The sequence below is a fragment of the Triturus cristatus genome, chromosome 12, assembly GCF_964204655.1.
Source record: "Triturus cristatus chromosome 12, aTriCri1.1, whole genome shotgun sequence".
In the NCBI taxonomy this organism is placed as follows: Eukaryota; Metazoa; Chordata; class Amphibia; order Caudata; family Salamandridae; genus Triturus; species Triturus cristatus.
Genome location: NC_140595.1, coordinates 529979632 through 530005160, shown reverse-complemented (window position 1 = coordinate 530005160; position 25529 = coordinate 529979632). Strand labels below are relative to the sequence as shown.

The 25529-nt window shown below is 45.0% G+C and overlaps 1 long non-coding RNA gene across 1 annotated transcript in view; it reads right to left on the bottom strand.

Annotated features, from left to right (window-relative positions):
- Positions 1–25529, bottom strand: part of LOC146776203 (uncharacterized) — a 63351-nt gene that overhangs the window by 15124 nt on the left and 22698 nt on the right. The window contains exon 2 of the long non-coding RNA XR_014971971.1: positions 14441–14512. This is a non-coding gene — a long non-coding RNA (uncharacterized LOC146776203). The remainder of the gene's footprint in view (positions 1–14440; positions 14513–25529) is intronic.

Sequence of the window (25529 nt, the reverse complement as noted above, 5' to 3'; positions counted from 1 at the left end):
TTCCTCCTTTCTTTCACTTTTTTAAATAATATGTCTTTCGTAAGTTTTTTGGGCAATCTTCACAGAAAGGATATCATCTCTCGACCATATAATTTTGCATAGTATCAATTAAAGCAAATAGCTATTTTCAAACCATCTAACTGTAAACTAATGTGTTATCCCTCCCTCCCCCTTCCCCTGAAGCCATCATATAGAGAGTAATCCAAGATTCCTATGCTTTATATAGATGGGTAAACTGGGGCCCCTCTGTGGGACCATACATAGCCTATGATGTCAAACTGGAGTAAGCCTCATCTACTCCACTCTGTCCCATCCCCCTTCATGCCCCGAATCTACTATCTGATCAGGCGTGATTGATTTGATTTGAGTTTTAAAAAGTGCAAACAATTACTTGGAGTTGTCTCGGTGCTATGGGAGGGAGGACATAGGGAATGAGATACAATTTTTGTAAAAAGCCAAGTCTTTAGAAGCTTGTGGAAGCTCCAGAGAGAGGGGGCTGATTTAATTGCCAAAGGAAGCTTGTTTCAATTTTGGGTTGTGCAGACCAGAAAACTCCTGCCTCCTCAATAAGAGAGTCTATAGGGAGGCACCACCAAATTCATTGCTGAACTAGATCTAAGGGTCCTATTGGGCACATACCGGCTGAGTTGGGTCCAGTAAGTGACGCAACAGCACTCCCTATGCAAGCAGCATCTCTAGTTGGGAGCCTACTACCCATTCAGTGGATCGCTATGCTCCGTTTTACCACAGTTAGGCCCAATACTGTAAAATATCATAAAACATCTACTTAGTTTTCACTTCGGGTCGTCGGGCAGTACGACCAGAACAGCCTTTATTAATTGTTAGAGGTACATCCCTCTCCGTCGCATGTTTAAGCTGTGCCGGTATCTCCCCACAGAAGGTGGCCATGGGTGTGCAGTGCCAGTTCATGTGTAGGAAATCAGCCTCAGTAGCCTCACATCTCGGACAATGGGATTGTCTTGTCGAATAGATGGCATGCAGTCTCTTGGGGGGATAGGTAGGTCATATGTATTATATTAAATTGAAGTGGTTAAATCCTGGTACTCACCGATACTTTATGGACCCCTGCATGCTTGCATTTTGGAACAATCTCTGGGAGAAAGGAGTTCATCACTGAGGGATTGCCATGTCTCCTCCACTTGCAGTGGTTTGAGTTGCCTGTTTGTGCGCAGTGCTTGATAAAGGTGTGTTACAAGTCGGTGACTCCCGGCCATAGACAACATAGTAGCCAGCATGTGTGTGAGTTCGGGAGACTCTGGAAATTTCAGCCATAATTGGCATGCTATGGCAGCTATCTTTGCATATTGCAGAAATTGTCCTGGACCCAATGCAAATGTGTGCATGGAATACTGCAACATTATAAACCCGCCCGCTGAGTACAGGTCCGCTAGAGTCAGGCAACCTCCCTCCTTTCATCTCTCTGTGGACATCAGCTGGACCACTGAGTCAAAAGGGCATATGATCCAAACGTCCAGATCAGGCATTTAAGGTGCCCGCTTTATTACTCTATGGACAGTCCTTTCCCATAGTTTGGTATATGTCTGCCGCGCAAAGGAAGTGACCCTAACTGGCAGTCTATATATCACACGTGACCCAATTCTGGCATGGTCAGAGGGAGTGGGAGCAACTTTATACCCTCTGGGGGGCAAGGGACCTGTGTTCATACTCTCCCTTTACAATAGCATTTCCACCAAAACACGAACAGGCCCTTAAATCTTCAAGTCCACACTTTGTGGTCTCATGCCACCCTACTATATAGGTGTACTTCCGCTGAGGGAATGCTCTGGCTACTATTGGACTCCAAAATTATTATTGGACCAGCACCGTGATGTGCTAAAAAAAGGTTCAGGACGGCCTCACACACCTCTCAGGTGTCAGGCTTCATCATGGCCATCCCACGTTCGCCAAAGAATCCTCTTATGGCGAACGAGCCCATATTATGGGTTGTGATATCACTATTAGTAAGAAGCTACGTGAAAAAGAAAAAGCAAAGAAGGTTTTTTATTTTCAGATAATAATCCCTACCAACTGTCGGTAAATTCTATAAACTTTTTTCATTGGTGATGGAGGGATGATTAAAAGCACGAAATCTAGGACAATAAAAGCCCTGCTATGGTGCTCATTGTTTGCTAGGTCAACATGTTTCAGCCCTGTAATGGCCCCGTCCGGGGTCCCGGGCTTTCTTCAGGACCATACTTAACCCAATTGTGACCCTATATTATTTCCTTAAATGCAGCATTTTGCTTAAACACGCATACGATACCCAAATGACCCTTTGTCCACATCAGGTTTCATCCAAATCTGTGGGAACCTTATCTATAAAAAAATGTGAAATATAGTTCAGTGAACATATATATACATACAAACAATTACATCAATCTGATCATTGAGAGTAGCCAGAGGCCACCTATAATATCATTTAGCATGCGGTGGTCCTTCACTACTAATCCATGGTCACACGTATTTAAAGTAATTGATGAATTACATGCATTAAAAACCATACAAAGCCACACTCTCACCTTCCAAACGGTAGAACACAAAATGTATTAGTTAAATGTCGAAATACGTTGTGTGCTGTAACTATGCACGCGATCCCTGTCCGTGCACCCATATCTTAGATCATAATCATTATCAAAGCGTATCTTTACCTCTACTGATTAGTAGTAAGCCCCGCCCCAGTCATCCTCTCTATTCCTTGGTCCCCAACTAATACCTCTACTACTTCACTTGGTGATTTCAAAAGAGCAGTGCACGTGAACAAATGTCCATGGAATCTTTTGAAGTTTCTTTAAATTCTTTATTTGAAATATTCTCAATCAATTTGTTGTACACAATGCAGCCAACGCGTTTCGTTCTATCTGGCTAGCAGCCAGCAGAACTTCTTCAGGGCTTTCAATTTTAGAGATTTAAAATTTGCAACGATCAATAATGTCCTCAGTACTTTTACACGGAAGATGTAAGTTTCCTGATAGTAGGAACAGCAAAGTCAAAAAGGCATAGTCACCTCAACACACCCATGTGAAGTGAAGATTCATGTGTATGTAGGATAATACTTTTTTGTTATATATCATTCATCAGGCGTTCACAGCGTTTTGGGGGCATCCAGCTTCTCCACTCCCTACCCGGTACCTGGAGTGTCACCTGGGCTCAGAGGCTGCATTCCCGCCGCCGCCACAGCCACAGCCACAACAGCCACGCTTTACCGCGACCGCGGCAGGAAGGGGGGACTACAATCCCCAGACTCACCAGCGGCGGAAGCCGGAATTTGAAATCTTCGCGCCCGGAGGCGCATAAATTTGCTGTGAGACCCCGCGTCGCGGGACGCGCGCGGGCGGCGCTGGGAGAAGCCCGGGACAAGGGCGGGCCCGTTTGAGCCCGTTAGAGGACGTGCGAAGACGGGACGGGCCACCCCCCTTTCGCCGTCTCCAGTAAGGTCAGTTGTATTTTACCACTTATTCGAGGCCTGAAAACATTGAGGATAAAAGCATTACTTGATGTATCTGTAGCTGTTTGCAGTGTGCTGTGGGGGCCGAAGCCAAATTAAAATAAACTTCACGCGTTCAAAATGACTGCTGCTACGGATACGGGACGGAAGTCCCTGGCAGGTACATTAGACAATTTCTTGGTAAGAGTGTCTTCCATTCTGGACAAAGAAATTGACTATACAGAAAAACGCTTGTCCTTGGGATTATTTACAGACAAACGTTCCTCCTTGGGCCACCTCTCTCATGCTCATTCCCCGGTCCAAAACATAAATCTGGAACCAACTATCGGTGTAAGCCCAGTGTTATCTCTCCAGGGAAAAGATAATTCACACGGAAAATCTATCGAATGTATTCCGGAATGTGAAGGATCTAACCTTAGTACCAGACAAAGATTGGGTCACTTAAATACAAGGCAAACTGCTGGCGTGTCTGAGAGTGTTAAGACTAGGTCCGCCACGAACCCAAAGGCAAAAACATTACCCCCAAGTAACAGGGCGACCACGAAAAGGCAGAGATCCAAACGGAAATGTGGTGAATCACAAAACAGAGGCCAAACCGCAAAGACAAGGCGTATCACCCCTGAGGATATCCCCGAAATATCTCCTTTCCCCTCAGGTATAACTCATACAGGTGGAAAGGATGGAGCACCAAGATCATCTTCACTAGCACCACCAAAGGATTTACAAAATGTAGGAGATGATTTCTGGGGAAAGATTGAGTCAATTTTTTATAAAACTTTTGCCAACCTATATACGACAGACTGGACGGTATTGAAAACAGATTGACCTGTCTGGAGCTGGCATACTCATCAACTCAGACTCGACAGAAAAGTGTCAGAAATTGCCAAGTGTGTGATAAGCCACCTAATATGGTCTCTGAGAAAAGTGTCACACCTGTCAATGTCCCCCCCCCCTCTTGTTCCAAATGTAGTTAAAGCTAACCCGTTGATAGCGGGACAGATATCCAAAAAGATAACAGCATGTAACATAGAGGATGGGGGGAGTACTCCGCCAATAGTAAGCTATAGCCAAGTGGAAAAGCAACCAGGGAGGGAAGTACCTCTAATTCCGGATACTAGAAAACCACCAAGTATACACCTCCCTCCAGAGTCAAGTCCTTACGTGATAATTTTGGCAGGGGTCAAGCCATTGGGTCAAGATAAGACGGAGAACTACAGGGAATTAAAGAATAAATGTGTCTTTTGGTTAAATTCAAACCGCCCTTTACCCCAGCATGTTTCAACTGAAATCCTCTTTGTTCGTCGAGTTAGCTGGGTAGGTCCGAAGAGGAAAACAATAGAGGGTGATTGCATAGTAATTAACTTTAGAGACAACAGGGTAGTAGAACATATCTGCAAGTGGCAGAATTACAATTCCTCTACCCCTATTCTTTCCCTGCCCCTCTCTTTCTTCTACTCTGATCACCAACTGCCTAATCTAGCTGATTGTGGCCAGAGAGGTATTGGTATTCGGCCCAGGTATAATAGTAGACCCATTGCCCAGCACAAGGTTTTTTGGTCCTCTGGACTAGAAGATTGTGATTGACGTCCAAATACCTTTAGCAAGAAGAACCAAATAAGTAAACCAGTTTTAAAACCTGTAGGAAAAGGGGTAGCCTGTACCATTGCAACTAGAAATCTTGAACCCGGCAATGAATCTGCTGAGAAAACACTACTTGGCCAGCACCAGGCAGAGGAGACAAACCGATTAAACATTGGGTTCGGGGTGATATCTCCATTAAGCTGTCCCATAGACCTAGACATAGAAGTAGAGAATGGAAACAAAACCATCGTAAATAGTATCATCCAGGACAATTTGCCGAATCTAGAGAGCGGTTGCATTAGCCCTCTACCATGGAGCCCTAGTTTTATCCCAGGAGGAAATTGTGAGAGTGGCCCATTGTCTATTATATCCTGGAACATCGCAGGGCTAGGCTCAAAAGTTGCAGACCCTGTCTGGCTGGGTTTTATATCTAAGTTTGACATATGTCTCTTTCAAGAGACGTGGTCAACTGATCCCCTGCTTTGTAATGGGTTTCTCAACTTTTATGTCCCTGCATTAAAAAATGTAAGAGGCCGCCCGTCTGGTGGGCTTACTATATGGCTAAAACAAGACCTGGGATGTCGGGTCACCCAAAGACCTAGAACTAGTAATGACATTCTATCTGTTAAGATCGCCCCGAAGTCGGGGAATAAGGTAGAAATCTTTAATGTCTATGCACGAGGCTTGCCGGGAGGAAAAGAGTCTCCAGTCGTAAAGTTACTGGAAGAATTAATTGACTCTTTGCCCCCAAATACTCTACCCATTGTAGCAGGCGATTTCAATACATCCTTCGAGCCCCTGGACTACGAGATGCCTCAGCTCACTGCTGATGAAGATGTCAGCTGGGGTATTCCATCTATCGAGATCCCACCTGTAAAAAGGTGGACGGAGGCGGCCATTCAGCTAAATGGACTATGCCTAGGTAACCATATGAGAGCAGCCAACGGTAGAAGTCTCTCTGATAAATCTGGAACAAACACCTTTGATAACGGTCGTAGAGCAAGCAGGATAGATTATTTCCTCATTCATGTCGCACTTTGGCCTCTTTTTAGAGACATGAAGGTAGTAAACCGACTGGAGAGTGACCATCATCCATTGGTCTCAGTATTTAACATGTCCTTAATTGGCTATTCCTCACCGCAGCAAAATACATGTGAGCCCGAACTTCTTTTGTCTAACAATATGCGTCATATAAAATGGGATCGGATCGTGGTAGATCCAAAGACCATGTTAGCAATAAATGACGAGGTAACTGCCGCACTCAAAATATTGGGTAATGTAACAAAGGACCAAACCCCATGCCAGATAGTGGTGGAAGTCCACAACAGGCTTTTTTCGGATCTAAAAAAACTTTTCTTTAAAACCATTCCCAAAAGTAATTGTAAACAAAAAATAAAAGAAGGATGGTATAACCTCGATTGTAGAAAGGCCCGGGCTAAACTTAGTAATGCACTAAAACAGAAAGACACACTACTTGTAAGATCTGCTAGATCACATTATGGGAAAACCTTGAAGGAGGCAAAAAAAACGTGGGACAATGAAAAATGGAGGGATCTCCTCGATGCTTGCAGGAGCAAGGACAGTAAGAATTTCTGGGATATATACAAGTGGGATAGGGGCGGCACAGCAGAGCGACCCCAGAACAACGTGGCCCAGAATGCTTGGGTTGATTATTTCAAACCCCAGTATGCCGCACCCTGCGAAAATATCCCAAGCGAGACCCTTGCCCACGTGTATTATGATAGGGCGATATTTACATTGAAAGATGTTGATAGAGCGTTAGATAAAGTGGTTGGGGGTAAAGCACCCTGTATAGACGGAATCCCTGCGGATATGTTTACCAATGATAGAAGTCTCTGGTCTAATTACATTATGCTACTTGCTAACGCAATTGCCCTGGGAGCAGATATCCCCCCCTCGTGGAGGGGAGCAGAAATTGTACCAGTTTTTAAAAAAGGGGATAAAGCAATTGCAAGCAACTACAGACCAATTAGTCTAATAGACTCGATCCAAAAAATTATAGGTCGTATGTTTCTTAATGAAATCCAAACATGGATGGATGATCAGGATATCTTAAGTCCAATGCAGGCAGGGTTCCGTTCCCGAACACGCACAATCGACCAAGTTTTCCGTTTTGTTAACTGTTCTGCTCGATTTTCCCGGCCTTCTTGTGAGGAACAATGATGGAATGTGACTTCAGTCTCTTATCATTCAAGTCTAAGGGTTAGAGTAGTGAATGGAGCCTATTTACTAGGCACTTCGACATGATTCTGTGCTCTTCTCCATAGATCAGGGCTTGCACACATAGCCTAGGGGATAGATTCGTTAGTATTAGGGATAACCTGTCCTGTAGTGAGGGTATTTCATGGAGCTGTGCTGAATTCAGGCCTGGTAGGCCTCAAACGGGAGAAACTCCATCTTTCTTTCTGCTCCGGCAGCTTGGGATGCTTCTAGGTCAAATGTAATGTTTTAGTTATGAGGTGTTATTCGCTTGGAAAGAACCGGTTCAGGCCGGCCCTTATCGAAGGATTGTATTTTTCTTCATGCCGAAGACACTACATCAGGCCGGCCGGCTGGGAACGTGTCCTTGGTACGGGGAGGTACAAGAATTTGGTGGGCGGCAGGTTACAGGCCGGAATTTTCCATGAGGAAACGCACCTCTATATTAGTGAAAGTCTGAGGCAGTTACATGTTCAGTCCGTAGGCGGCATCTAGCCGTTAGCACTAAAGCTACTACTTATTCCAGGGAAGACAGACGCCATCTTGAAGGCGGAAAAGAACCGAGAGACAGATACTCTCCTAGCAGAAAAGCCAGAGAGGAGAGAGTAGCCGAGAAGGAAGAGGTCCCAGTGACTTGGAGAAGGGTGAAGAGAACAGCGCATAGTGGTGCAGACATGTATCCGTGACTGCGGAGGTGTGACTTCCAGGCGAGCCGAGGCACAGACGAGAAGGGAACCTAGATGACCACTGAGTGCAGGCTACATACTACTAAGGTGATGTCGACCCTTTCTTATTAGAGTGTACAACTTAATCTTTCACTTTTCTTTGCAGGTTATGTGTTATATCGTAATGTTATGTGATTGTGTATGTAATGAGTAATAAAGTACCCAGTTTGTAGTGAACCAACATGTGCTGCGTGTTCTTGTATGAGAGGGTAGCCTATTCTTCTAGTCAGCTGCGGCTACATGAACAGATGTTAACCCTGATCAGGTAAGTGGTAACTGAATAAGGGAAAGAGGAGCCCCTCGAACCTGAGAACAGGCTATGCTCGAACTGGCAATCCTTGTGTGATCTGATGAATAGTGAGACTGATTCCCTTTTTGTATGTTATGGTGATCATAGGATGAACTGTCGTATGAGACTGCCGTCTAGGTAGAGAGGTCTGGATTCGTATAGGATCGCGAGGCCGCCACTTGTGATACTGTCGTATGGGCAGAGAGGTCTGGATTCGTAGGGGATCGCGAGGCCGCCGATTGTGCTGAGACTGCCGTCTGGGTAGAGAGGTCTGGATTCGTATGGGATCGCGAGGCCGCCACTTGTGCTGAGACTGCCGTCTGGGTAGAGAGGTCTGGATTCGTATGGGATCGCGAGGCCGCCACTTGTGATACTGTCGTATGGGCAGAGAGGTCTGGATTCGTATGGGATCGCGAGGCCGCCGATTGTGCTGAGACTGCCGTCTGGGTAGAGAGGTCTGGATTCGTATGGGATCGCGAGGCCGCCACTTGTGATACTGTCGTATGGGCAGAGAGGTCTGGATTCGTATGGGATCGCGAGGCCGCCGATTGTGCTGAGACTGCCGTCTAGGTAGAGAGGTCTGGATTCGTATGGGATCGCGAGGCCGCCACTTGTGATACTGTCGTATGGGCAGAGAGGTCTGGATTCGTATGGGATCGCGAGGCCGCCGATTGTGCTGAGACTGCCGTCTGGGCAGAGAGGTCTGGATTCGTATGGGATCGCGAGGCCGCCACTTGTGATACTGTCGTATGGGCAGAGAGGTCTGGATTCGTATGGGATCGCGAGGCCGCCACTGGTGATACTGTCGTATGGGCAGAGAGGTCTGGATCCGTATGGGATCGCGAGGCCGCCGATTATAAGAGGTCTTGGTATGTATAGTAGGAATTCCCTGTCCTTAGGTGGTAGATATATGTGGTTGCACTATTGTAAATAGGCCCTAGGGAGGGGGTAACGTTCTGTCTGGGTTAGTGAGGCTCTGATGAGCGGGTTCTATCTGATCCGAAAACCCAAGCAGAACATTAACCTATATTGGAAGACAGTGGTCTTGGGAAACGGCGCCCTATATGCGGTGTTTGTGGACTTAAAAGCTGCTTTTGATTTGGTACCTCGTAGAAGGCTTTGGCAGGTATTGAGGGAAATGGGCATTGCACCTGAGCTCCTTACCGTGATAATCCGCCTACATGAGGGAAATGTTGCACGGGTGCGATGGGGGGGCGTGGGGGAGGTGACTGAGGACTTCCCGGTTGGCAGGGGTGTGCGGCAGGGGTGCGTTTTGGCGCCTACCCTGTTCTCACTTTTTGTCAACGGGGTGGCCGGTCGCCTCTCACTGACCCCCATCGACGCACCGGTTTTGGCAGGAGTGCGTATTCCTATCCTCATGTTTGCGGATGACACGCTGATTATCTCAAAGACACCGAGTGGCTTGCAAAAGGCTCTGGTGTGCTTTGAAGAATTCTGTTCAGAAAGGGGTTTGGAAATTAACACGGGGAAAACGAAGTTTATGTCCTTTAATGCCCATAAATCCTTCAAGGGAAAGATTTTTATGAACAAGCTACCTTTGGAGGAGGTTACATCATTTACATATTTAGGCATAACATTGCAGAAGGATATGCGCTGGGGATGCCAGTTGGATCGGGTTTTATTACAACATAAGCAAAAATCAGGTGCGCTTTTGTCTAGGTTCAAAACCTCGATTACCAAACCAATCTCACCAGTTTTGGAAATCTATGGGACGAAGATTCTGAGTTCATGCCTATATGGAGCTGAACTCTGGGGATTTGATAATTTGAACAGCCTGAAGGTATCAGAAAATGCGTTTTTACGTAAGGTTACAAACCTCCCTTCAAGCACACCAATGCGTCCCCTTTTATTGGATCTCGGCAAAAAAACAGTTGAACATCTGGTGAAGCTCCGTCCAATATTATACTGGCGGCGGCTTTGGTGCACAGATGAACTTGCCCATTACAGGAGCGGTTTTGTGGACATAATAGAATCTGATAGGTCCCAAAAAATAAAGTGGTTATACGGGATCAAACTTCTCCTGGGCAGTATAGGCCTGATCGGACTTTGGAATGATCCTGTTAATGCTGTCTTCCCACCCAAGGAAAATCTGAAAACAATATACTGGGAATGGGTCTATAAGTTGGAAACTTCCCAAGGGCTTTCCACTCATTTATCATGCCGTTTTTTCGATCTAAAAACCTACCCTCTGCTAGAGGAGTACTGGGATATCATTGAAAAAACTACAGATCGTAAATTATATTTGCAGTTAAGGGTGGGCACCTTACCTGTCGCAGAATTCACCTCCAGATGGGGGGGACAAGGCACTAAGAATGACAAGTGTTATAGATGTTTGGAAGAACGTGAGACCACAGGACATGTATTATTCTTCTGTCCAATGTATGCAGTACCCAGGGAAGTATGGATAAAACCAATCTGTAAATACCTGGGTATTAGAAGTTATGCATCTGCTCTCCGCATTTTGAGCACAAACCCTGCACCTCCAATCTGTAAAGCTGTGGCCAAATTTCTAGGATGGGCCTGGGGCATAAGGTTAAAAACCATGAGGAATGCTGAAACTCTCCCTTCTTAAACCCACATGGTATTACCCAAACTCTATTTGATGTAATTACTATTATTTATGGGTAGAAAAGCCACGTGATATTAAAGTCTAACCATGTTAATTTTCATGTAATATAAGTCTCCATGGACCGGCTCCATACAGAATGTTTTAATTTCATGTTTTAAATTGTTAGCTTTATGGTTATTCAATTTAATTGTATTTTAACTTTTTAGGTAATTTTTAAATCTTTTCATCTTATGTAACAATTGTAAATGTGCTTTTATGACTTAAATGCCGAATAAAGCTTTATTGATTGATTGAATATATCATTCGGAATTTACCACCATGATAAGCAGTCCTCAGAGTGCATCCGATCGACATCCAGGAAAAGTGTTTACTTCACTTGATGTAGTTCTTGACCAGACCACCAGATTCGCTGCCCCTCGGGAGTCCCTAATGGTGCCTCAGCAATGCCTCAGCAATGTGCCTCGGCGTGGTGTCTGGACTATCCTATTCGCTAGCCCAGCTCGGGATCTCAGCTGGCACCGGTGGTCCTAGGCCCATACCTCCCCAGCCCAGGAGGAAAAGAGCCACATCCTAAGTTCCTGTTTTTATGAACCTAGATAAAAAAGTCCATCATTGACCGACCTATGAAGAAGAAAAAACAATAACAAACACCAACATATTGCAGTGACCTATTCTACTTGACTCCAGTACCCTGGTTTCTATTTTGGTGAAAAAAATGCTTTACTTTCCAAATATTCACTCCAAAGGCTTGCCATCAATCTGAGTCTCTGGAATTATGTCCAGCGGTGTGTAGTAGTTCTGCGTCTCAATAGGCTCACGCTCTATCTGCAGTGTGCCATCTGTGCTGACCAGGATCAGTCCCCTGTTGCCTTCTGCAGGTGTACCTCTCTTTTGCTGGGAGGCACCCGGCGTCACGGAGATCGTCTCGAGACTTTGTGCCTTGGTTCACTCCATTCAAGACTTCAGCCCTCGTGCTGTAGTCCTATTGAATCTATTTATTGAAGAGCGTCCTGGTGAGTCTTGTGAAAGAACACCCTGTGCTCATACTGGACTGAGATACTTGCGGGAAACATCAGGCTGTATTTCATACTGTATTCTCTAAGCCACCGTTTGATTGATAGGAAACTGTTTCTTAGTTCCTGCACTTTCCGGGGGTAGTCAGGATATATTTGAATTGGAGTATCTTCATATCTAGAAGGCTGTGTTTGCGGACATGTTACAGTATTATATCGCTGTTGTGATAGTTGAATAGATGGGCTATAATGGCACGGGGCCATGCTCCAGAGCGCGGCATTGACCCCAAAGCTCTGTGATCAGGTTCGACGGTGAAGAATTTGCATAACTGCATGGGGCTTAGCGCTGTGGTGATCCATTCCTTCCAGCTGAGGGCCCCTCCGCACGCTCCGGAAATCCGAGGAAGAGCAGGTTCTTCCGCGGAGACCACCGTTCAGCATCTTCCTGGTGCAAGTCGATCTGAGTAATGCTGCATTTGAGTCCAGCTACTGTTGTTTGCAAATCCTGCACCGCAGTTTTTAAGGTAACCAGTTCTTCCGCTGACGTGACCCTATCTGCTACCTTGAGCAAATCCAGTCGCAGATGGATGATGTCCATTGCCATCGAGTCCATTTTTGCTTCAAGAGCAACTCTGGACCCTCTTATGGCCTCCAGTGTTTCTGCTGTACCCTGTGCGTGTTCTTGGGGCCCAACTGGGGTGGGGCCTCATGCTCTGCCTCAAGCGTCCCACTCCCGGGACTGTATATTGCACATTCTTGTTGGATTGTCCCCCCCCCCCAGGTGGTTTATCCTTCACCCTTTCTATGTGCCAGCTCACCTCAATCAGCCACTTGAAATGGGGGGGGGGGGGGGTGTTAGGGTGGAGGCATATGTGAATATATATAAAAGATAAGTAACTTACTTCAATGGATATTTTATATATTTACATGATTAAATCAGAATAGCAAGCAGTACACATTATAATACATAAAAGCAGGAAGCAGGCTCACCTTCATCAAAACACGTTTCTCAGGACCGCCTGTTCTACTGCTGTGTCAGCTGCTGTGTCCACGTCTAGGCAGTAATGCCTTGTGAATGTGTGCCTGTTCGTTCATGTGGCTGCATGGCAGATGTCCTTCAATGGCACACCAGCAGAGAGAACCGCTGTTGATGCCACACTTCTAGTAGAATGCGCTCTCGCTTTTTCATTGAGTGGGCACTTAGCCTTGACGTGACAGAAGGTAATACAGGCTAAGAGACAACCAGCTATCCTGTTTGGACAGGGGATTACCTCTTCGTGGTTAACCAAAAGACACAAACTGTTGGTCCATGTGCTTATGTTCTTGGTTCTGTCTTTGCAGAAAGTGAGACATCTATTTAAGTCCAATGAATGCAAAGATCGTTCTGCTGTCGTAGATGGATTTGGAAAGAAAGATCTGAGAATGACAAGTTCATTTAAGTGAAAGTCAGTAGGAACTTTGGATATGAATCTGGGGTTCGTTCTCAACATTACTTTATCTTTTGTGTGTTGGAGGAAAGGTTCCTTGATGGTGAACACTTGAATTTCACTCACTCTCCTTGCAGATGTCAAGGCTAAGAGAAGCTCTGTTTTCCATTAAAAAAATCAAATTTACCTTACGTATTAGTTCAAAAGGAGATAGCATTAACTGACTGAGTATAGTATTAATCTCCCATGAAACTGGAGGATGTCAAATAGGTGGGAATTCTCTGAAGAGCCCTTTCATAAACGGATTTATGGTCCACTGGGAGAACAGAATTGATGACAACAGTTTGGTTCTCTTGAAATTGAAGATAGATGGACTCTGATTTTAGAATATATAAGTACACTCTTAGCTAAATCCAACAAATAAGGGAATATCTGATGAGGTGTAATTTGAAGAGGATGAAGACTATTATTCCCACACCAGATACAGAAATGTTTCCACTAGGCACTGTAGGTCTTTGTTCGCTGAGGCTCAAGCCTGCCCCGAAATATTTATAGAGTCTTGCTGTAGGTCCAAATGGCTACACTCTAAGTGGCCAAGTACTATGCTGTCAAGTTCAACGACTTGGGGTCATGATTGAGAAGCTCTCCATGGTGGCTGTAGAGGATCTTGGATGTGGTATCAGAGAGATGGTTGCACGTGCTCATAACTGAAGGAGATCACTGTACCGTTAGTAGCGTGGTCACATCACAGCAAAGAGTATCAGAGTGCAATGATCTATCTTTGCTGTCCTCAGCACCCTGGGGGTCAGGGGGAACAGCAGGAAAGCGTATGCAAAGATATCGGACCAACTGAGCTAGGGGGTATTTCTGTTCGACCCTGGGTGCCAAAATCTGCTTACGAGGATTAAGCATTTGCTGTTGTCCGGAGTGGCGAATAGACTAATCATGGGTCGACCCTATTGACTGAATTTGTAATTCGCTTGGTCTTGGTGCAGTTCCCACTCACACTCCAAAAGCTGCAGACTGAGTATACCCGCTTGATCCTTCTGGGAGGTATTCTAAAGCAATGTCTATTTACTGACACCCACCACCACAACAATATTTGCTTCAGACGCCTTGTGACACGTACCATATCCTCCTATGAGCCTTTATCTGCTTCCATTGCAGTTCCAATTCTTGCTGAACAGGTCTCATGCAGAACCTGCAAAATGGAATGATGCCATCAGACCCAACAGGCACTTGTATTGTCTTATTGAGACCAACTGTTTTGCAGAAACACTCTATGCTATAGGTTGCAACTATTTCAATTGATGGGAAAGCCTTTCCCAATTGTATGTCAAGTATTGCAATCAGGAATTGGACTTTAGCCAGGGGTTCTAAAGATGATTTCTAGGAGTTCAAAGTGAGACCCAGTCTCTGGAGGAGACTGATGCAGACCCCTGGAGAAGCCTTTGCTACTTCCCCCCTTTTTAAAAAATTAATAAACATATAACATATGTCAGCAACAGGTGAAACAACTCAAAATTAACAATGTCAACATTTCATGCAGTGCACGATTGCAGATTGGAAAGTTGTAATCTTGTCTTTCAGTTACACGCAAAATTGCAATGCATTCTCTATAAGAATGGCTGTTTCCCTTCCACCAACATTGAACGCACCCCTCTAATTCTCCGCTGTCACCAGAAAGCTGTGCGGTGTGTCAGGGTCTGTGCTTGCGTCCAGGGCCCTAAGACAATCCACCAGGTGCTCCCATGCTCTAGCCCTACCAATTGTTCCCCACCCTATCTTCAGCTCCCTGAATAGCACAGCACTTACATGCCCAGCCCAATTGGTGAGCTTCTCTAGCCATTTAACTAGCCTTGGACCCCCAGGGTACCTCCAGTGCATAGTGAGTTCCCTTTTTGCCAGGATCAGTGCCAGGTCACTGAACCTAGTGGTCATTTTGCGTTTGGCTGGGCGCGGGAATCCCCCAAAGAGGTAAACCAAAGGAGTGCACGTTACCGCCTGGTGAGCGACATTATGGATGCATTCTACCACTGCTACCCAGTACGCCACTAAGAAGGGGCAGACCCACACCATATTGAACATCCCCGCCCCATGCTCCCCACATCGAGGGCACGTGGCCGTTGCTGTTGTATAAAACTTACATAAGCTCTGTGTAGGAATTAAAATGTAATCAGTTTAAACCTGGCATTATGGGAGATGGTGGGTATATTCTCCAGTATTTTGTGCCTCTCTGCAGCTGTAATCCCAAATACGACTCCCATTTCATCTTTAAACCTGTCAGGGCAGTAATAATCTTAGTGCGTATGGCTCGGTATAGGCAGGTAACTGCTTTAACTTGCCCTGTTGTGATACAAAGCCCCAGGCAGCCTTGATGCACCTCCAGTTCTGATTCCTCAGCCCCCCAGTGGTTCCGGACCGTGGCCACTATTGCCCTGTGTAGCAAGAACTGGCCACCTTCGTTACCAAATTCCTCGGCCAAACGCTCAAAGGGGAGCAGTTCTCCATCAGGGTAAAGGTCTCCTGCTCTGGTTACTCCGTATGCATCCTGAAGTATCTTCAAACGCAAGTTCATGGAGAAAATGTAGTTAATTCTCATAAAACAGCTTAAACATCCACAACAGGAAACAACGTTCTCTTGACTGACACCAGCGCTCATAGAATCCCCAACATCGAATACACATAACATTCTGATCCTAAAAATATTCTAAATAGGAATACCACACATCTCACACATCAATCACTCCTAGTGCCCCACCCCCTCAAACCCCCTGCCACCACCTCCAAATCATTGCAGCGGCAAGTCTGGCGGGTAAGGCGCATGTGGTCCGTCGGCTAGACTGTCGACTTTGGTGCTGGAAAGCAGGGTTCGAGCCTCGGGGTCGCGTCCACATTCTGTGATTCTGGGCAAATCACTTAATATCCCCCGTGCCCGAATGTGTAACGTAACCGGTGCTCATGTAAAGCGCTCCAATACCTTTGGGTCGAGTTTGCGTTATATAAATCGGCAGGAAAAAAAACCTATGTTGCATTACTAGGAGTTCCTGGGAAGCCCCTGGCAGGCGTCTCCAGGGGGGCAAAAGGACCCCCATGTGATCCCTCAAGTTGGGGAGAGTACCACCCACTCCCTCCTCTGGGTGCATCCTACGGTATATCCATTGATGAAACCTCTGCAGCTGCACAACTAAATAATACACCTCTAGGTCGGGGGCCACCATTCCTCCCTCTCCCCCAGTAGATCTATCGCCCCGGGCAAGTCCAGATCTATCACCCCGGGCAAGTCCAGTCCCACATCTCTAAGGAACAAAATGTAATCAGCATATAATCCCGCGTAATGGGGTTGTTCTCAAACCTCCAATCCACTGTAGAACCCCACCATGCACGCGCTGCAGGCTAGGGTCTCCACTGATACAGCGAATAGCAACAGGGAGTGGACAGTCACCCCTGTCTGATTCCTTGTCCTACTTTGTACAATTCAGATATTATTCGACTGGTGCGGACTCAAGTAAAAGAGTTTAGTTCATTGTACAGACTCGATACAAGAAGTCCCAGCTCAGACTGTCAAATGCCTTCTCTAATCCGATAGTCATGACTGCTGCCATCTGTTTGTCCACTGACTCATCACTCAGAATTGAGAGAAGCCTATGAATGTTGATCGCAGTATTTTCTCGGGAATAAACTCCACTTGATAGGCAAGTTTAAAGGTGGGCATGTGGGGCAGGAGACGTGTCGCTAATATTCAGCTTTAAACCTTATAGTCCATATTCAACATGGACAAGAGCAGTATGCCAGGACATCTGTGAGAGGGCGGCCCAGCTTTAAGACTGGAATAACCAGGGCCTCATATGTGGACGCTGGCCCAAGTCACAGGCCGCCATGTACAGATCAACCAGTTTCAGAGCCAGTATGTCCCGATAAGTAGCAAAGAACTCCACCAGGTGTCCCCCCGCCCAAGGCACCTTACAGAGCACCACGTTTTTGATAGCCACCCGAACTTCCTGGACTGTGATGGCGAGTTCATCTGCATCTTACCGTGCAAGCATCAGGAGGGCCACAGGGCAAGAAAGTTCTCAAGGGCCCGATGCTGTACCTCCGGTGAGGGGCATACAGAGAGGTGTAATAGTTGCAGAGCCTGACATTAACTGCATTTTGGTGGTAGATGGGCACTCTGGTGTCTGATTCAACTTCAAATCTCAGGCCACCCTGGGCCTCCGGATTTGTGAGCCATGCTAACAGAGTGTTGGTCTTGTCCCACTTTGCTTTGGAGGTATTCCCAGAAGTCAAAACAGTGAAGCTTCTCAACTCGGGCTGCTGATGCCTCTTTGGCTACCAACAGTCGGCGTTTAAGTGCCGGATTCTCGGGTCTCCTTCACTCAAGGTCATGCACTGCCTTCTCCTGATCTCCAACCTCGCCAACTAAAATGTGCTGGAGTTTGATCAGCGCACACTAGATTGTACAGTCAGAGACATAGGACAAGTATAATAGCAGACAGCTACAAAGAAAGATTTTTTAAAAAATATTCATTTATTCTTTATTCTTATGTTCTCCACAGGGTAGCCAACGTGTTTCGTCCTTTTATAGGACTTCTTCAGGGCTCATGCAAAATTCTTTCATATGCACAGATGTATGTGCTCCACAGGTTATACTTGAGACAAGAATCTTCTTCTGAGCATATGTAAGGCACCAAAGGTCCAATTATTTGGATACAAGATGCACTATCGTCGTGTTCAAGTTTTATTAGTCAGTGTCGACCTCCGCATCTATTCGATGAGGTTTAAGGCATGAGTCCGCACCTCCTCCAACTTTTCTCCATCGGAAGGAGAAAACTTAATTGGTGATTGATTAAGAGCCACTTCTCTTTCTTCCTGGCAATCTCCCATAACAGTCTTTGATCGCGGTTATAGGAATATCCGTGATCATATACAGGTTGCCTTTAAGGGTAGTATGAACGCTGACTTCCATATTGATTGAATCCTACTCTGAAAATTCTGTAATCTTCATGAGGTATGAAAATTAGATGATCAGAATCTACGATAATGTAAAAGACCCAAAGCCTTGCCAGTATCCGTATGTGTTTTAAACCCTTGAAGAGCCTCCTCTACATGCTCACAGAAGAGAGTAAGGCCATCAAAAGGCATGTCCAAAATTGCGCCTCAGGATGGAAGCCTGTGGACTTTAACCAGCCTTATCTTTTAATACAGTCCCTCCTGCAAGTTGGTGAAAACCTGTATTTGAAGCATCCACTGCCATATCAATAATGAATGAAGAACTAAGTTCTCATTCCCTAAGGATAGCTCTTACCATCTCCTTCTTTTTTGGTATAAGATCAAGCAATGGCACGATATTATGCCACATCTGGTGATCATAACGCCCCACAATTGCCACACAACTGGCTATCTTGATAGAAGTCACTGCCATAGATGAAATTCGTCAACCCAAATTATCTATTGGTCTACTATGCTTGTCTGGCGGACCAGAGGAATCTGTGATTGGATTTTTGTTTTCTCTCTGAGCTGCTGAAGTGATGACTTAATCCAATTTAGTATGTCCAGTGAGACAGACCAGAGCAGAATTTGGAGCCTTATACTTCTTCTCCAGATCAGGTATCGCTGTTGGAACTATACCCAGAGTTTTTATTAACTTTAGGCCTTCCGAGCTGACAAAATCCCTAATTGATATTGATCTTGCAGACTTCTGTGGCTGCTCCTTGAAGTCATAAGGGAAACACTGCTGATCCATAGACTTCATTGATAGTTTGAACTTCTTAGCAGCTCTTTCCATTAATGAATGAAAACTAGAAATATCATCACCTGTAGATTATGCACTTAATCCACTTCCCTTGAGATAACTACATCCCTTGTGACATCATCCTGCCCTCCATCATCTTGCGGAAGTTCACCCACCTCCTCATTTATAACATAATATATAGAATTATTGGATTCATCATCATACATGTCTACAGACTTTTGTGAGAACAGTAGTTTTTTAGCAATTCTGGGGAAAGACGTTCTTAGCGGTAATAGAGGAGGCAATGGTGAAATGGTGACTGTTGTCAAGGAAGAGTAGCTGGCAAAAGATTAAAGCTAGAGGTGGACTATGAGCCGAATGTTGTGGCAATATATTTTGGAAAGTCTCCATCATCTGTTGAGATGTAGATAAAATGGCCATAGGCACTTGAACTTCTTCAGAATCTCTGTGTGTTCAAGTGGTATGTAAGAATGTGAAGCTTGAGGAATATTATCATGCTAGTAATCGTATTTTGAGTAACATCTGTTTTCCTCAATGTCTTCCCCAAAATCTGAGACACATCTCACATTCAATTGCATTGATCTGTAAGCAGTTTGTGAGGCATAGCCACTAACCAACTCCACCTGATCAGATTGAACTGGTAGTATGATTGACACTTTCAATGGTGAAAGCACAGATCCCATTAAACCTGTTATTTATGGTTTTTCCGTCTACGGTATTGCCGTCGGCATTGACGCATCTGTTCCCATCATCAATGTAATCGGTGTCGACAGGTCTGCAGTCAATGTGGGCAGCATTGCTGTCGATACCAATGATTTTGTTGTTGACGCCTTCTTTGACTATGTCATCGATGTCTAGTCACCAACATTGTCATGGTTGACAACTGATATTTTGAAGATTTCTTCTTTTTAATTACAGGTTGATCCTCCATGGACTTTGATATGTGCTGTATGCTTTCAGCAGACAATGATCCCTAAGATGAATGTTTTTGTGATCCATGTTTAGTCACAGAAGAGGTGGCTGCAGCACTGTACCAGTCCAGTTCAGGACACTATTAAGTCACTTTTTCTGCGCTACCTTTGTGGAAGGGCTTGGGGAGCAATTATCACTGAATCTTTCCCTGTAGAGGTAGCATCTCTTTTCGGAGGAAAATTCTCATTAGCCATCAGATATAATCTCCTTTCTCTGCCTTAAAAGTCTCAGCTGTAAAAGCCTTAAATATTTATGACATTTAGATGCCTTTTGATTTAGATAAAGGCAATAAATACACTGAAAATGAGGATCATCAATGAAAATGTTCTTAAGACCACAAGGTGAATAAGGTTTGAAAAGGGATTTCTTCTCTCTGTCAGTCATGGCTGACAGTCAGCTGGCAGAAATAAGGATCTCCATGTCCCACAATTTGATAAAATATTCCCTAAAAACAACTCACAGAATTTTAGAGCTGAAGAAAGGGCTTGTTCAAACACAGGGCAGATCAAAAAAGGAACAGATTTTTAGGTTGATTGAAAAGTTAGAGGAGAGCTCTGCCAGGGGACTACATCGCACACGATGTGCAGTAGAAATCTGAGCTACGGTGGGCTCTAGTGGCAGTGGAAGTGCTTAAGCTTCCATCTCATTGACTAAAGATGGGGTTCTTTCAAATGAGGAGGATGTGCTACTAAATAGATAATGTTTGAAGCCTATGGCCCTCTTAACACTGAATACTCTTATTTCAATGTATAAGGGATTCCAAGCCTGACAACAGGGAATGATTCAAGCATGTGAATATGTAACAGATCCAATGGTGGAGATATTTGTTTTTACTTGAGGTCCTGGAACCAGACAAAAGCATCACTGGAGCAGGCATAAACATGAAAGGGTTTCCAGAAGAAAGCAGAGCCAGAAACAGGTAGATGCCATGCTGTAGAGAGAGGGGTGGGGTAAAAGTGGTAGAGGTGCCACAAGGAGAAGGAAGAGTGCAATAATTTACTTTTAATTGTATACTTATGGTGCATAGTATTCCTGTCAGACATCTCTACATGAGGTCAGTTTGAACTAACTGTAAAGCACCATTCACCACAGTATTTTCAGATGCAAGTACATGTTTTTACCTGCATTTACAATAGTGTTTCTGCAATTTTGGCATTCCTTGCACCATGCAAATAGCCATGCCATCAGTCCCTTTTTAAACATTTGTGCATGACACCATATGTTTTACCCCTTTGCTTTAACATCTGCAAGACCAATGGAGGTGCTCCATTTTCCAATTGTTGCTTCACCAGGAGAGCATTAGACTATTCTGTACAATAGCTTGACTCTAATTGTAATATCTGGTCCCGGACTTCCTATACATTTGCTAGTTACCATTTCTGGCCATCACTGCTTGGCTGGACAGAGGAGTTTGAATATAAATGGGAAGACAGCACACCCTCCTTTTGGGGTGTGGATTCATGCTAGAGGCCCTAGTTCACCCGGACTTACTGGTCCTCTGACGTCAGCACCTCACACAAGCTTAGGGTTCAGAAGGAAGCTCTGAAGCATCAGCTGAAACCACATGTCAAAAGCAGGAATGAATGAAAATATTTCTAGAGCGCACAGCTACTCCTAAGAGTGTCCCAGCACTGGGAATCAGAAAAGGACCAGACCCCAATTCATCTTGCTTAGGAAAAAAAGCCAGGTTTTGGGTAGCTTACAAAACTGGTGTTCAATAATGCTCCTGCGAAGAATGATCCTAAGCATGTACTGCCAGAAAGGAGGAGCTGCCTTTCTTTGTGCGTTTGGTTTTAGGAATGAGAGCAAGCAAAGCATTTGCTGAGCAGAGGGCATGAGAAGGTCGATAATAGATCAGACTGTCCGAAAGGTACTGGTGGCAAGATCCATACAAGGCTAGGTGTGAAAATATTTTAAACAATATTCTTTTCTTAATAGGTACTCTGTGCAGGGCCATAAGATGATACAAAACAGCAGCACAATGGGGATTTTTTAACAGATGGTAATCATTTGATGAGACAGCCTAGTAAACCAAGTACAGGACATTGGCATACTCTAATCTTGAGGTGACTAAAGCTTGAACCACAGTTTTCAGGGAGTGGAGCAGCAAATGTTCATGAGTGTCCGCAGCAGCACAAAACATGAACCAACTACTGCAGTTGACACCCAGATTCCTAATCACTGAGGCAGGGTGATGGAGGGTGGCACAGAGGCTAGCCACCAGTCCTCCCATGGCAGAGAAGGAGCAGAAGCAACAACAGAACCACTCCTCTTGTCACAGCTACAATGGAGGTTACTGGCACGCATCCAGTTGAGTACCCACTCAAGGCAGCTTTTAAAGGACTCCTGGGTAGCCGAGGACTCCTTCTCAAAAGATGGAAACAGCTGGGGTTCATCTGCTTAAGAGACTACCTTTACCCAATATGACTCCACAAAGGGGGCCAGAGAGGACATATAGATATTACAAGCGCCAGATCGCCACTCCCATATCCGCAAGCCTCTGTAGAAACATGGGAAGGGAGAATGTGTTAAATGCGGCCCAAAAATCTAATGAGATCAAGGCTGCATTTTTACCTTAAACTAAAGGCAGCTTAATGGAATTAGCCACCTCCGGTAGTGCTGTCTTGGTGCTTTGCCGGGCAGGAATACCGACTGGGAAGGGTGGAGTAGCCTGAAATCCTCAATATACTCTGATAGTTGGGTATTGATTAACTTTTCCAACAATATAGAAGCAGTTGGTAGAAGTGAGGTCGGTCTAAATTAGACAGGTGTGCCCAATCTGCTGTCTTTTTTAAAAATTGATTTACCTGTTTCCAGCTTGAGACGACCAAAGAGGTGTTGAAATGGTTAGATAAAGGGCAGACAACCTTTATGGCTCATGCCAGGATAGAGGGATGACAAGGATCAAATGGGGACCTAGCTTTACAGCTTAAAATGGCTTTTTCAGACTCTTGTAACGAGATGGAGTTGAGCTGTGTGAGCTCACATGCCACTGTCCGAAACTGGGCCAATCCACATTCTCTCAGATGCAGAGGTTACTGGTACGGCCTGAAGACTAGTCATATTTTTTTATATTTTGTCTTTAAAAAATTAGACTGCTTGTCGCACAATTAAGAAGGGTCTGTGATATTCTTCAGTTTGGCGGCATGTCAGGTATAAAAATCAACTGGTCAAAATCATCAGTTCTACCACTAACTGATGCACCTTTAGAAACAGACCTGGAATTCCCGCTCACTTGGGCTGACGGCGCTGTAAAATACTTAGGGGTGTGGCTCAGCAGATATGCAAGAAATCTGGCGCATGAACTTTGGGAAACTGTAAGACTGTCTGGAATGTAAATCTAGATTTTGGTCGGCTCTGCCACTGTCCTTGGCTAGCAGAATTGCCATTACCGAAATGATTGTACTGCCCAAATTTCTATATTTATTCGTTAATATACCTATCCCCCTAACCCGGGCCTTTTTTAAATCTCTTTGATCTAGTCTAATAGCTCTGGTGTGGGCTGGGAACTTTAGACACACCCGCTCTCGCAAGGGGGGCTGAGAGCCCCTGATCTCGAACTCTACGCACTGTGTGCACAAGCACAATTCCTTCATTTTTGGATACACCCTGTCCCATTTCAGCCACATGTGGCTATCGCAAAAGACGTGGCAGACCCCATGCCGTTTCACAATGCTATCTTTAAGCCCTACCATAGAACGCCTGGAGAGGTGAACACAGTCGAGTCTCTTCAATGGGCGTGGAAGGGTTTAAGGAAACGTGTCAGCACTCCATTGTTATACACTCCATGCACTCCTCTTGCACATCACCCATTGTTCCCTATCCTTCATAATACTGGCACTATACAGCTCTCCCGAAACATTGGACTCCCCAAGTTGGGTGATTTATAGCCACAGGATACATTCTTAGTGGCACCGCAAAATCAAGATGGCAGCTCTATACCTATCCTAGTTATTACTTTACAACCAGCTTAGAGCGACCTGCAGAACATTACACTCCTCATTCCCAACACCTCCTGCCACTATGATGCCGCTGGAGTAACTATTAGCCACCCCATCTCCCCGGAAACTGATCACCAGATCATACAAGCTTATGCAGTCAGGCGCTCCTTTAGTTGACCCAAAGGCGCTGGTCCAGTGGAGAACCGATCTGAATGAAAGGCTCACAGATGAGCAATGGTCATTCTGCTGTTTCCAGCTACAACACCTATCCCCAAATTATAAACTCAGGCTCATTCACTTTAAGTTTTTACATAGGGTGTTCTGCACTCCCTTACAATTGCACAAGTTAGGGTTATGCCAGGACTCAAGATGTTGGAAGTGTAGACAGGATAACGCAACCTTTCTACACGTAGCGTGGGATTGCCCATCCATAGCCAGATTTTGGGAGAAGGTATATGGCACCGTTAAGGAGGTCACAGGGATATCTCTTGACTGCACGCCGCTAGTAGCTCTGTTGGGGTATGTTGAAGATGCCCCACCTGAGAAACGCCGACTCACTGAGATGATGTTACGACTCGCAAAACGTAGATTAGCCATACATTGGGGTGCCTCTCAAACCCCTGCACTAAGACTTGGGTACAGGATATAGCATACTGTCAGGAGCACCTTACCGCATTCTGGGACCTTATGTCCATGGCTTCCCGCCCTAAGGATATTTGGGAATCTTTCACGACATGGCTTAAAGAAAAAGACGGGACAATTGCAGATAGTCCAACATAAGCCACAGATACCTACCCACCAATGTTGCTCTAATTGCTAACCTAGTTCATAGTACCCTGTGGACAATGCTCTCCTGCCCGGTTGCAGTTTGACGAAGTATGCCCTGTATATTCACATTGTATTTGAGAAATGCCATGACTTTTGCATGTATTGTAGAATAAGCCCGTAACTACTTCATGTCTTACAAGCCAACCTCTCATGTACTTGGACTCTTGGAAAGCGAAACGAACACAGTATTGTAATTTTTTCTGTCTAGTAAGATGTAACGTAATCCATCTTTGCAATGTTTTGCCATTAAGCTCTGCAATGCTACAACTCTGTTAGGAAACTGTGTGGTTCGATGCGGCGCAATAGTATGTAACATGCTTATGTCTGTACAAAACTTTCATAAAGAAAATTCAAAAGAAAAAGAAGAGAGTGTGATCAGCTGCATAGAGGCCACAGGGTGCAGGAAATTCTTCATTTTTTTATTTTTTTTAAGATATATCCCGATTTCGATCTCGATTCGCGGCAGCACAGAATTTGCTCTCAAGTGAGAAGCTTGTGTTAACTTAATTGTGTGATATTAAAAACAGACCTTTGAGGTGAGCAGATTCAGTGTTGGTGGTTAGCTATAGTTGGTGAATTTCAGCGTTTTTTTTTGTTTAAAATTGGATGCTAAAACTAAATTGTTTCAGCTAACTATAACTTCTTTAAACTTTATACGTTTTTTCTAATGTGACGCAAGATATTTTTACCATACAGCGTCACTTTAACCTTTGTTTTTTGGGAGA